At 43.0% G+C, this 11,277-nt stretch overlaps 1 protein-coding gene across 1 annotated transcript in view; it reads left to right on the top strand.

The window, feature by feature from the left end:
• The first annotated feature begins 6,020 nt into the window (after positions 1-6,020).
• TLN2 (talin 2) overlaps positions 6,021-11,277 on the top strand; it is a 467,299-nt gene continuing 462,042 nt past the window's right edge. Inside the window, exon 1 of the mRNA XM_017869077.1 lies at positions 6,021-6,130. The gene's annotated coding sequence lies outside the window, so the exon portion shown is untranslated. The remainder of the gene's footprint in view (positions 6,131-11,277) is intronic.

Below are 11,277 nucleotides of genomic sequence, written 5' to 3'. Positions count from 1 at the left end.
AAAAAAAAAAAAAAAAAAGTTTTCTATTTATTTCTAATTTTAATTTTATTTTTTAATTTTTTTGTGAAGTCATGGATTATATTGAATATATTTTAGTTTGAGGTAGAAAAAAATTAAGCTAATTGAGTTGGTGCTGGAGGTTTTTGTTTTTTTATTGTTGTTGTTTTGTTTTCATCTTATTTTAGACTGCACTGGGTAAATGTTCAAATAATGTTAAGAACTCATGCATTGCAAATCACCTGAATGGATATTTTCTTCTTTTTCCTTCTCTCCTCAGCTGCCCTCCAACTTACCTTTTACATGGCTCTGTAGCACACCAACTTTACAGTCTTTGTGAAGGTGATTCTGACTAATGCTGAAAATTCCGAGTTTGTAAAAATAAATATATGTGAAACATCAAAAGTCTGCAAATCTCAATGGAATCACCTTTTGAGGCAAATTTGTAAAAAATCAAAACTTCCTGAGCTCTAGGAGATGGATCTGGCAGGAAATAAAAGTACATTCAAAATGGTGAGACAAATAATATATGAACCATTTCATCAGAGCTCCTGCTACGTAGTTAATCTTAAAAGTTCCAGGCTATTCTAGACTGCTCTGGGCAACAGAAGACAGGAGAAGGACCATATCTGTTATTCTGTGCCTAGGACTGGTCTTACCAAAAAATGTTTCCTTTTGATGTTTTCTAAACTCTTGGAGCTTGTAACTCTGAGGGAAGTGATAAGATGAAAGAAGACTTTTAAAGACCTTTTATCAACAGAATCAATTTGAATATCTGGTGTGGCCTCTCTAATCTTAAAAGGGAAGGCAGAGACTATTTTATTCAGTAGATGTCTGCCACAGCTGGGAGGGAGAGTGTCTTGCTCATAGTAAGTCCTGGCATCAACTCAGTAAATATTTGTTAAATTGATTTAAAGAAATACGCAAGTAAGAATTGTGCTGGACATATTTATTTTGCCTTCGATGTAAACCCATAGTCCCCGCTTACCTCCCTGAAATTACACTAAACATATCTAAGTAATTTCGGCTTAAATTTTCTATATTTCAGTTGATCACTTTTAATTAAATAATGAAAAACAATGATTTAGACATGATCTAATCATCTTATTTTGTTTAGAACAAATCCATTCCATTTGAGGAAGATCTAGAATAATATTTCCTAGATGACAACACATACATTATTTTAAAATTAAAATTGGTCTAATCCCTAAACAAAATGTTTTATTTTTTTCAGAGTTCTTTGGCACCTATAAATAAATAAAAAATCTCCAGAGCCCCAAAGACCAATCTTAGTTAACACAGTTTAGTGAAAGGCGGGGGGCGCAACAGTCTGTGATAACAGATTTTTAAAACACTTTTTTAGTTTAAAAGTCTTTCTACTGTATCTTGATATAATGGAACAATTTCATGAAAACATATTTATACCAAACCTTAAAAAAAACGCAAGTGACCAGAGACTTAAATGACACATATTTAATAAAGCAATCTTGATGATACACAATAAAATATTTTAAAAAGATTTTTAATCACAGTAAAACTACAAACACATCTTAAATCAGCAAGCAAGCAGTCAAAAGAAAAAACATCCTGCCTCCATACTCTATATTGATCATTTGATTTGGATTAAGGATGAATTCAACTTAGGAAAATGACTATTGGTATTATATTCTTCTAGACAGTATATTGCTTCAGAGACATTTAAAGAACCTTTGTAGTATGTTTTATATGCTGCAAAAGAAAAATTAATCTCAAGCATGTTCTGCATTGAGTACAATGATAACCATTTGCTAAATCTATCGGAGCAATTTCCTCTTTTCTTTCTCTTTTTTCTTTTTTTTTTTCTTTTTTGAGATGGAGTCTCGCTCTGTTGCCCAGGCTGGAGTATAGTAGCATGATCTTGCTCACAGCAACTTCCACCTCCTTGGTTTAAGTGATTCTCCTGCCTCAGCCTCCCAAGTAGCTGGGATTACAGGGGTGTGCCACCGCACCCAGCTAATTTTTGCATTTTTAAAAAATAGAGGCGGGGTTTCACTATGTTGGTCAGGCTGGTCTTGAACTCTTGACCTCAGGTGATTCGCCTGCCTTGGCCTCCCAAAGTGCTGGGACTGCACGTGTGAGCCACTGCACCCGGCCTCTTTTTTTCTTAAAATAAAAAAAAATTAAAAAAAAAAAAAAGAGGTAAGGTCTTGTTATGCTGACCAGGCTGGTCTTGAACTCCTGGCCTCATGCGATCCTCCCATCTTGGCCTCTCAAAGTGCTAGGATTGCAAGCATGAGCCACCATGCCCAGCCCAATTTCCTTTCTTAAATAGGACATTTAAATCTGTATCTGTTATGTTATTCTGAATAGTTAGGGATGAAATGAGGTCATATGCTTTGAGATAAATAAAAAACTAAAATATATTAATTTTTGCAAAATGTCAAATATTTGCTTTTCAAATAAATTAAAAGTAGCTTATGAACTATATGCTGTACTACAACTCAGATAATATTTCCTCCTATAATTTTTGGTTAATATACTCTCCTAAAACTTATAATCAGAAAAGAGGTAGAGAGATTTCTACAAACCTAAAGATATCAAATTATAATAGAAGCCTAAGTATCTTCTTTTCATCTCTGGTTCTGAATGATGGACAATTATTAGAAAATGTGGTTCCTAACCTTCCTTGCTCTCGGGAAAGGATACAAACATTTTTGAAAGGATAGGAAATCATGAACTGTTGGTGTATTGTATCAAGGGAGCCCTTTAAAATATTTTAATATGGCACAAAATAAGCTCTTATAAATAAAGTAGAACAAAATATTTGGTGGAATTTCTTTTATTTTTTCCACATGGACACAGTTGACCCCAGATACCTACAAGTGCTGACAGGAATTCAGGAGGTTAAGGCTCAGTGTAATGGGAGGAGAGGGGCAATCTCTTAGCATCCAACTCTTTAGCACCAAGCAAGGTCTAATTTGGTAATCACAAATCTAACTTGTGAAGAAAATGTTTTTTTGTTCCAGATATATTTATTACAAGTGACTTGGAAGCTATCTTTTTGCCTTACCTCCCCAAATGTTCCACTCTTTATTCACACACAGTGTATTTATTTTGTTACTTAAGATCTGCTTGGTAGAAGTAAGAGGCTGTAAAGGCTTGAGAAATTGCTTAGGTGGACTGTTTTATCTCCCATCCTGTTTTCCTCTGCTGGGTAGAGACAAAGCCCCAAAATGTAATCTTGTTAAAAAAAGTTAGATTTTGTTTTTTTGTTTTTTGCTGATCTACAATGAACTATGATCACTGTGAATAAAGACAGAGACTACTAGTAGCTAACTCTAAATTTAGAAATAACTCTTTTTAGGTTTAGGGAAGCATCTCAATTTCAGAAAAGTTAGTAAAGGTTACTGGTAAAATTGCTTTTACTTCTACTGGGGAAATTTTTGAAAAATATAATGTAGGACATAGAATAGTTAGTTGATTTCTCTAAAGAAAACAGTAAATGATTTTGGAGCCCTAAGAGTGGTTAGAAAAACAAGGAGCTGTAAAATTAAGAAGTGTCCAAATCCAACTGGTTTGAAGCTAGAACTAAAGCTGAGTTGTAAGGTTGATGTTCTTTCTCACTGGGGGAAAGAATTTAATTGACCTTGGAAAGCCACAAAATAGTGCTACTTGGATTATTAATGCACAAATATTCAGACCCCTGCACCTCACCTTCTGAATGCCTTAGGATTTAGCTGGGACTTTGAAAAGTAACTGAACCAAACCAAGGCTATAAATCTACAGGATCTCAACATACTAGAATTATGCTGACACTCTAAAAGGAGAGATAACTTTTCAAATATCTCAGCAACTAGTAAAATAGGTACTGAACAAACAGGCTATTTTCATAAAGCAGATTTTTATTGAGTACCTATTAAATATTATGTGCCAGGCTCCTTCAGGCACAGAGATACAGATAAGGTTCTTGCTCTCATGGAATACAGCTTCTAATACTGAATGGCATCCTGTTGATGGGTAGTGGAAAAGTGTGGGAATACTTTCAGGAGGATGCATTAAGTAATGGAAAATCTTGAAATCCAGGTGTCAGAAAGATTTTGAGATGCTTAATAGGAAGCTATTGGGCCCTATGAACGGAGGACTAAGTGGAAGGGGAAACTCACTTTAGTTGCAACCATTTTTTCCTCTCCTAGATGAGCCTCTTACGTAAACCTGGCATTTGGACCATAAAAATATGGTTATTCTTTGTTAGTAAACCAGGCAACAATTTAGGTGGCATTAATTTAGTGAGCTTATTACCAGGCTTGTACAGAAATTAATAAACATGTACTTTTTAATCATCCCCTGAGGTGGCTTGCTGCCACCACTAGTTATTCTGTCAGACTGGTGAATGTTTAAAAGGCGTGGTGAACAAAATACTTTACCTGTGCAATTAAAAATTGTGCCCTGCAATTTTTAGGACTTTCTCAAGTTGCCAAGTAATTGGTTCTCTCACTGTGCATTGATAATGCATACTTTGTTAGCTTTACAGTTTATTTTCTGCAATAAGTTACAAAGTTGTACCCTAAGGTTATCTTTGCTGTTATGATACAATCCGCTTCATCGGCCTGGATAAGGACAGGGTATTGTTCTCACAGAGTGTCCAGCCTTATCCAATGTCCCAATGGACTTATTCAAAATAATTTCAATTTACAAAATCAATTCACTCTCTGGTTTATGGTGACAGCAGTTTCTTTCTCTGAGAAACACTAAAAAGTTGCCAGCAGTTTCATTTGAGAAACTGAAGAGATTTGCTACCTATTTCCTGGTCATTCTGTATTGGGATGGAAATAATGTCGTCTTTCATTTTTGAGACAGGGTCCCACTCTGTCATCCAGGCCAGAGTGCTGTGGTACAGTCACCGCTCACTGCAGCCCCCGAGCTCCTGGGCTTAAGTGATCCCCCCAGCATTCTCCCCAGTAGCTGGGACTACAGGCATGCACTCCCACAGCGAGCTAATTTAAATTTTTTTTGTGTGTGTGGAGATAGGGTCTCGCTCTATTGCCCAGGCTGATCTTAAACTCCTTGGGCTTGAGATCTTCCTGCTTTGGCCTCCCAAAGTGCTAGGAGTAAAGGGGTCATGGCTAATTTTTTTTTTTTTTTTTTTTTTTTTTTTTTTTTTTTTTTTTTAATTACTAATGTGTCCCTTACAGATAAATAAAAAAGTAGAATTACTCACAATTCCACCAATTACTGAGAAATTTATTGGTGTTTCTTTATCCAGTCTTTTCTGCCTTTCTCTAGAAATCACAGTTTTTAAAAATGGGACCATATGGTACATAGTGTTTTGTCTCCTCACCCCCTTGAATAACCTTCACATTGTTCCACGGTATTTACAGTATTTACTCATAATGACTGTAAATGTAAGAGGTATGTAACTGACTTTATTCAGGGCATGGCAAGCAGGAGTGAATTATTTTCTTCTTGTCAATAGAGCACACCCCTTACGCCACTCATCCCTATAGTCGTTCTCTAAATTCCTAAGTGACCCCTGACTAGCAAGGTTTCAGGATCCTTGTACTAAAAGGAGCAGGCTCGCCTGGGGTCACGGCCCTCCGCTTCGCAGCAAGACCCCACCGCCCGGCACGGCCCTCCAGTCAGCCGCACCTCGCTTCCCCCAGGACCTGGCCAGTGGTCCCGAGAGGGCACTCCGCGGACCTAGGGGCCCCAGCCCACAAGACGCTGTGTCCTCCAGTCATCCCCTTTACACAGCAGAGCCCCAGTTCTGGGAAGCCGGGGTCACCCCGAGCCTCCCTTCCACGTGACAGCTCGGCCTGTGCATCGCCTTCCCTCACGGACCCTTTCAGCATCAGCCCACGCGGGGAGAGACCCAGGAGGGGCGCCCGAGCCTGGGTGGCGGCCCACCCCCGGTGCAGCGCGGCGCAGCGGCCGGACCGGAGCCGCGCCGTCCCCAAATGATGACGCGCTTCCTGCCCTCCCAGCGCTCGCGGGCAGTGCGCTCGCGCTCGCCCTCGGCTCTTGTTCCGCGCCCGGAGCCAGCGGCGGCGGCAGCGGCTGAGGCGGCTGCGGGAGCGGAGTGGTCGCCCAGCGCGGGGGGACGCGGGCTGCACTCCCGGGTAGGCGCTCTGCAATGAGACAGTAAATGCATCCCCCGGTAAGGCGCACGGCTCACTCGGGTTTTCCTCTTCCTCCAGCTGCATGCACGTTGCATGAATTTCTCGTATCTTTTCCCTCCCCTCTCCAGAAGGAAAATGTGGGTGGTTTTTTTTTCCTCCCTTTTGCTTCTCGTGAGTGATGCCAATGCAGGAAAAACCCTTAAAGCTCCCAGATTTGATGGTCTAGGAGGGCTTCTTGCAGGAAAATAAAAATAAAATGATATTAATGCACCTGTCTATTGCACATGTATGTTTCACTGCACTGGACCCGGGCGCAGCGGTTTGCAAACAGCCTCGCAGCCGGCGCCAGAGAGCGGATTCCTGGCTGTGTGGGCAGCCGGTCCCCTCCGGGGCTCTCGCTGGGTTTCCGGTAACTGGGCTTTGAAAAGCGGCCCCGCCTGCATAGAGTGTCCCCTCGACCCCGGCCGGGCCCCCGCGCCAGGAGAGTTGGCGCGGGCGGAGCGGCTTCATTCCAGCACTGGCCGCCGGGACTCCAGCGCCACTTTGCAAACAAGTCTCCCGCCGAGGCTCTGGGCTAAGACAACCCGCCAGTGCGGAGTTCCTTCTCCAGTGCCGGACACTCAGACCTGCCGATCCCACGACTGCCCTTTACTTGGCAGTCTCGCCGCGGGCGAACTGCTGGCCGCTGAGCGACGGGGGCAGTGCCGGGCCGAGAGCAGGGACAGGCTTTGCATCCAGTGTCGCCGGCCTCACACAGACTCAGCGGCTCCCTCTCCTTCCTCGGTCCCACGAGCTGAAATTTTGCACCCATTGGAAGCTGGAGGGACCTGGAGACGAGTATTTCGGGATCCCTGATGGGACCAAGGAACGACTTTCGAGGGCGCCATATTTTCAGTGGGTTTTAGCTGCGGAGGGGAGGGGGCGAGCCGTTTCTGGGCCCCGGGGAGAGGGCCGCGCCTCCGTCGGAGAGGCCTGAGCGGTTGTCGCTGGGAAAGTTTGCGCGCAGAGGCAGGCGCGGAGGCGGCCGCGCAAGGCGCTCACGGCTGCTGTCCCCGCATGGGCGCGCAGACTACAGCGCGTCGCCACGCCAGCCGGCGGGGCTTGGGGCCGAGAGCCGTCGTCACGGACAGCGTGCTCGGCTTGCCGCCTTCTCCTGTCCCGCCTGGACCCGGCCTTGGGGCTCGGAGTCTCAGGGAACACGCCCCTCTTCCCCGCAGCTATCGCTGCCGGGCGCTCAGCCGGAGCCGTGCGCTTGGCGGCGTCCCGGGGCTGGGCGCTGAGTGCAGAGCGTTCTCCCGGCGCCCGGGCTCACCTGGGTACTCCGAGGGGCGCGGGAGCTCACTCCCTGGGGGAGAGGAGGCGCCTTGGTTCTTGGATCGGGATCAGGGCCTTGCCTGTGGTCGCCCTGAGGCCGCCGACCAGCCTGAGCTTCCAGTCGCCTCCTTGACTTTGGCGGCGACAGCAGTAGCGCCCGCGGCTGCATGTTCTGCTCTCGCAGCTCGTGGAGGCGAGGAAAGGAGGGCGTTTCCAGAAGTTGGGGCTTCAGGTGACGCGTGGGGAAACTTGGATTCTTGCTGTCCGTGAAGGGCTGGGACAACCTGGGCCAGAATTCCTGTGTCTCATAGTGAAAACTTCTGGTCTTTCAGAAGAGGAGAGAGGAATGAACTTAAGTGTTGGGGTTGTTGGGTAGGGATGATGTCCTGGAGAAGTGGACCCCAAAATACACGTAAATTGCCCTGGTACTGTAAGTACCACTTCCTATTCCTTCTAATAGTACCTGCGTGTGTTGAGTTGTGGCATTGTCAGGTTGCATGCTGACCTCCCTTCTCCAGAGCTTGGAGGCAGCGACCTCTCTGGAGGGAGGGGGAAGCGGGAGTGGGGAATCTTTACTTTTGAAATAGACTGTGACCTCTGCTTTGTGAAGGGGCAGGGCACTGGTGTGTTTGCTGACCTACACGCAGCCAACTGCCGGAGCGTGTTACCGAAATGATGTCATAGTATTAAGGCCTTGTCCGCACTTCGGGTCTTCATCATTGAGGAGGCTAGAAGGGACCGCAGAAACCTCTGGGGTTGGGGGTTAAGTGTGCAGAGGGAGGGGAGAGGCTCTCCTGTGGGAGATGTGCCTGGAGATGTTTGGTGTTAGGCAGCTCTTTCCCTGATTCATTTCGAAGCGCCTGCAAAAATGTCTCCGATATGAATGTCAGCCAAGATTTTGTCTACCTTGATTGCTTATTTGGGACCTTTATGCAGAATCAGAGGATGGTGGTGGGTGTGACAAGTGGCCTTCAGAGAAAAGGGATGCCTACACGAATGATTTTTTTTCCCATTGAGCACTAGAATAGTGGAAAACACCCAGAGCCCAAGATACATTTTTCCAAAATTAGCATAGCTAATTTAGAAGAGAAATCAGTTGCAGACAGCCTCCATCCGTTTTAAGTTTCCAGTCTTAGAGGGAGTACCTTAATCACAGAAACAGGTCTCTTCAGATTGGTGAAGCCACTGGTTTCTTTCTGCCTTTGTACCCATTCAAGTTATCAGGGAGTTTCCAAAGAGTATTAAAGGGTCTCTCTTTTTGGCATTGATATGGAGCTTCTACCTCCAAAGAGAAAGCGAACTTTTAACAACGTGACCCTGTTGAATGAGTTACTAGGGATATTCTGTACAGGCATAGGCTATATATGTGTTTTGAACTTACCTACTGCTGACTCATTCAGGTTTTTCCAAACACTGTTCCCTAGAGTATTTTTAAGTGAAGTTAGGGTTTAGGAGGAGGTGGATATGTCATTTTCTAGTCAGTATCTTTCTTTTTTGTCTCAAAACTAATCTGATTTCCCCTCCTTCACCTCTCACTCCCAGAACATCATTGGTTCTCAAGAGTAGTAAAGGATGATTACAGGTGGTGAACAATATACATTTTTACCAACTATTCTCTGAAAAAAAATCTATGCATCTAAATATGTATTTATGCATTTTAGCATTATGCTTTATAACTACATATATGCCACATATATTTTATACATGTTAAATCTTACATAATAAAAAAGAGAAGCTTTATTGCAAACCCTCCAATCTTTATTCCCAACTTTACTACCTTAATATTTATCCATTTCTTTATGCCTCTCTCAACAAATTGTTATGAATTGTGTTTTGTTGCCACTTGCCTGATTCCTTTTTTTTTTTTGAGACAGTCTTGCTTTGTCACCTCAGCCTTCCAAGTAGCTGGGATTACAGGCACGCACCACCACGCCCAGCTAATTTTTGTATTTTTAGTAGAGACACGGTTTCACCACGTTGGCCAAGCTGGTCTCAAACTCCTGACCTCAGATGATCCACCCGCCTCGGCCTCTCAGAGTGCTGGGATTGCAGGCATGAGACACCGCGCCCAGCCAACCTGATTCTTATTGTCATAACTTCATAACTTGTCCAAAGTTCTTGCATTTTTTTTTCCTTTTAGGATTTTGTAACTTAAAAAGGTTAGAAAACGAGTATGTGTTTTGGAAAGTTGCCTGTCTGTTTACCAGTCTGTGAGGTGGTGTTGTGATGTGTGTGTGGCATGTCCAGACTCTTGAGACAGTGTCTACAACTTGTGATCTGTGACATTATTGCTCTAGAACTTTTGAGTCATAATATTTTCTTGGTGATTTTGAGTGGTGGTTGGCCAGTACAGGAAGTACTCAAAAAGAGTTAAATAATTCAGTTATTTTATTAGGTACAAAATTTTAAAGACAAGAAGGAAAACATAATAAGCAGGCCTGGAATTACAGCTTAACATACCCACTGGTGCCTTTTTAATTACAGTAGTTTCCCCAGAACTTTTTAATCGTATTACTTTTATATCTATTAGGGAGACTAGTTAAAACATAAGCCACACATAACTATTACAAATAATAGGGATAAATGGTGGGTATGACCAGATGTTTTGCCTAAAGTTCAAAGAGTTAGGGAATCTGAACTCTGTCAAATTTCCCCTGCAGGGCTCACATCCCCTCCTCAATAAGCTGGAGAAAGGCAAGGAAGTCAGGGTGAAGGAGGGGGAGATAACGTGCTTAAGGTAGGCCTCTCTTTTGCACTGACCACCCTGACAATCTGTGGCTCAGGGGCAGGTGCCATTTGAATTACAACTGGCGGACAAGGCTGGGTATAAAATGCTTTAGTCGTGAGAATCTTTATGTGTCGCCCAGAGCTATGAATTAGGACTGGGCTCATTTGCCACCCATTTCACAGTGGAGTTTCAGAGACAGTGCCAAGACCATGGTTTTGTTTTCCTCTTAACCAACAATTTAATTTCAGTCAAACTGATGCTGTTCTGAAAATGTAGAACAAGGAATGAACATTTGTATTTTCTTTTTACTCTTTTAGCTGCAATTTTTATAAACATAATTCCCTACGTCTGTTATTCACTCATTCAGTGAATGTTTTTGAGGGTTTACCATGCACTTTATGCTAAGAAGATATCCCCTGCCCTCACAATGCCCACACATTGTATTCCGAGGAGGTGATACACTTTTGTACTTCACGTATCTAGTAGCCAGGGTGAGGGTGGGGTAGAGGGTGGGGAGATGAGAATGTGATGAAATAGTAACTGAAATACAACATTATAGAAAGATGAGAAAAGGATGTGACCAGGCAATTCCCAGAAGAAGAGATGCAAATTGTTGCATCTCTTCTCAACTTCCCTAGTGGACAGAGAAATACAAATTTAAAAACAGGTATTATTTCCTGTCCATACAATCGAAACATCTTTTAAAAGGTTGGTAATACTCGCTGTTTGGGGTTGGGGTGGTGGGAATTCTCAGACCTTTGATACAAGTGTGAATTGTTACAATCTTTGGGAAAAGCAGATGGTTTCTGTGAAAGTTTGGAGCACACATGCCATGCCATGTGACCCAGCAGTCCCACATTTGCAACCTTGTTTTACCTTAAGAGAAACATTGGCCTGTAAGGATCTGTGTGTAAGGGTGTTTGTTGTAGGATTTTTTGCAGTAAATAAACTAGAAGCAACAAATGTTCATTAGTAAAATGAATAAAATAAGGTACATACATAGTATGGATTATTTTGTGAGGGTTGTGCATGACATATTAAAAATAATATGTAAAATAAAAGCTAGTTGCAGAGTATCATATGTTGCATGACCGTATTTCTGATTTTATTTAAATTTTTTTTTTTTTTTTTTTTTTTTTTTTT

Source organism: Rhinopithecus bieti, unplaced genomic scaffold, assembly GCF_001698545.2.
Source record: "Rhinopithecus bieti isolate Rb0 unplaced genomic scaffold, ASM169854v2 scaffold_4908, whole genome shotgun sequence".
Taxonomy (NCBI): domain Eukaryota; kingdom Metazoa; phylum Chordata; class Mammalia; order Primates; family Cercopithecidae; genus Rhinopithecus; species Rhinopithecus bieti.
This window is presented reverse-complemented; position numbering and strand designations above follow the sequence as displayed.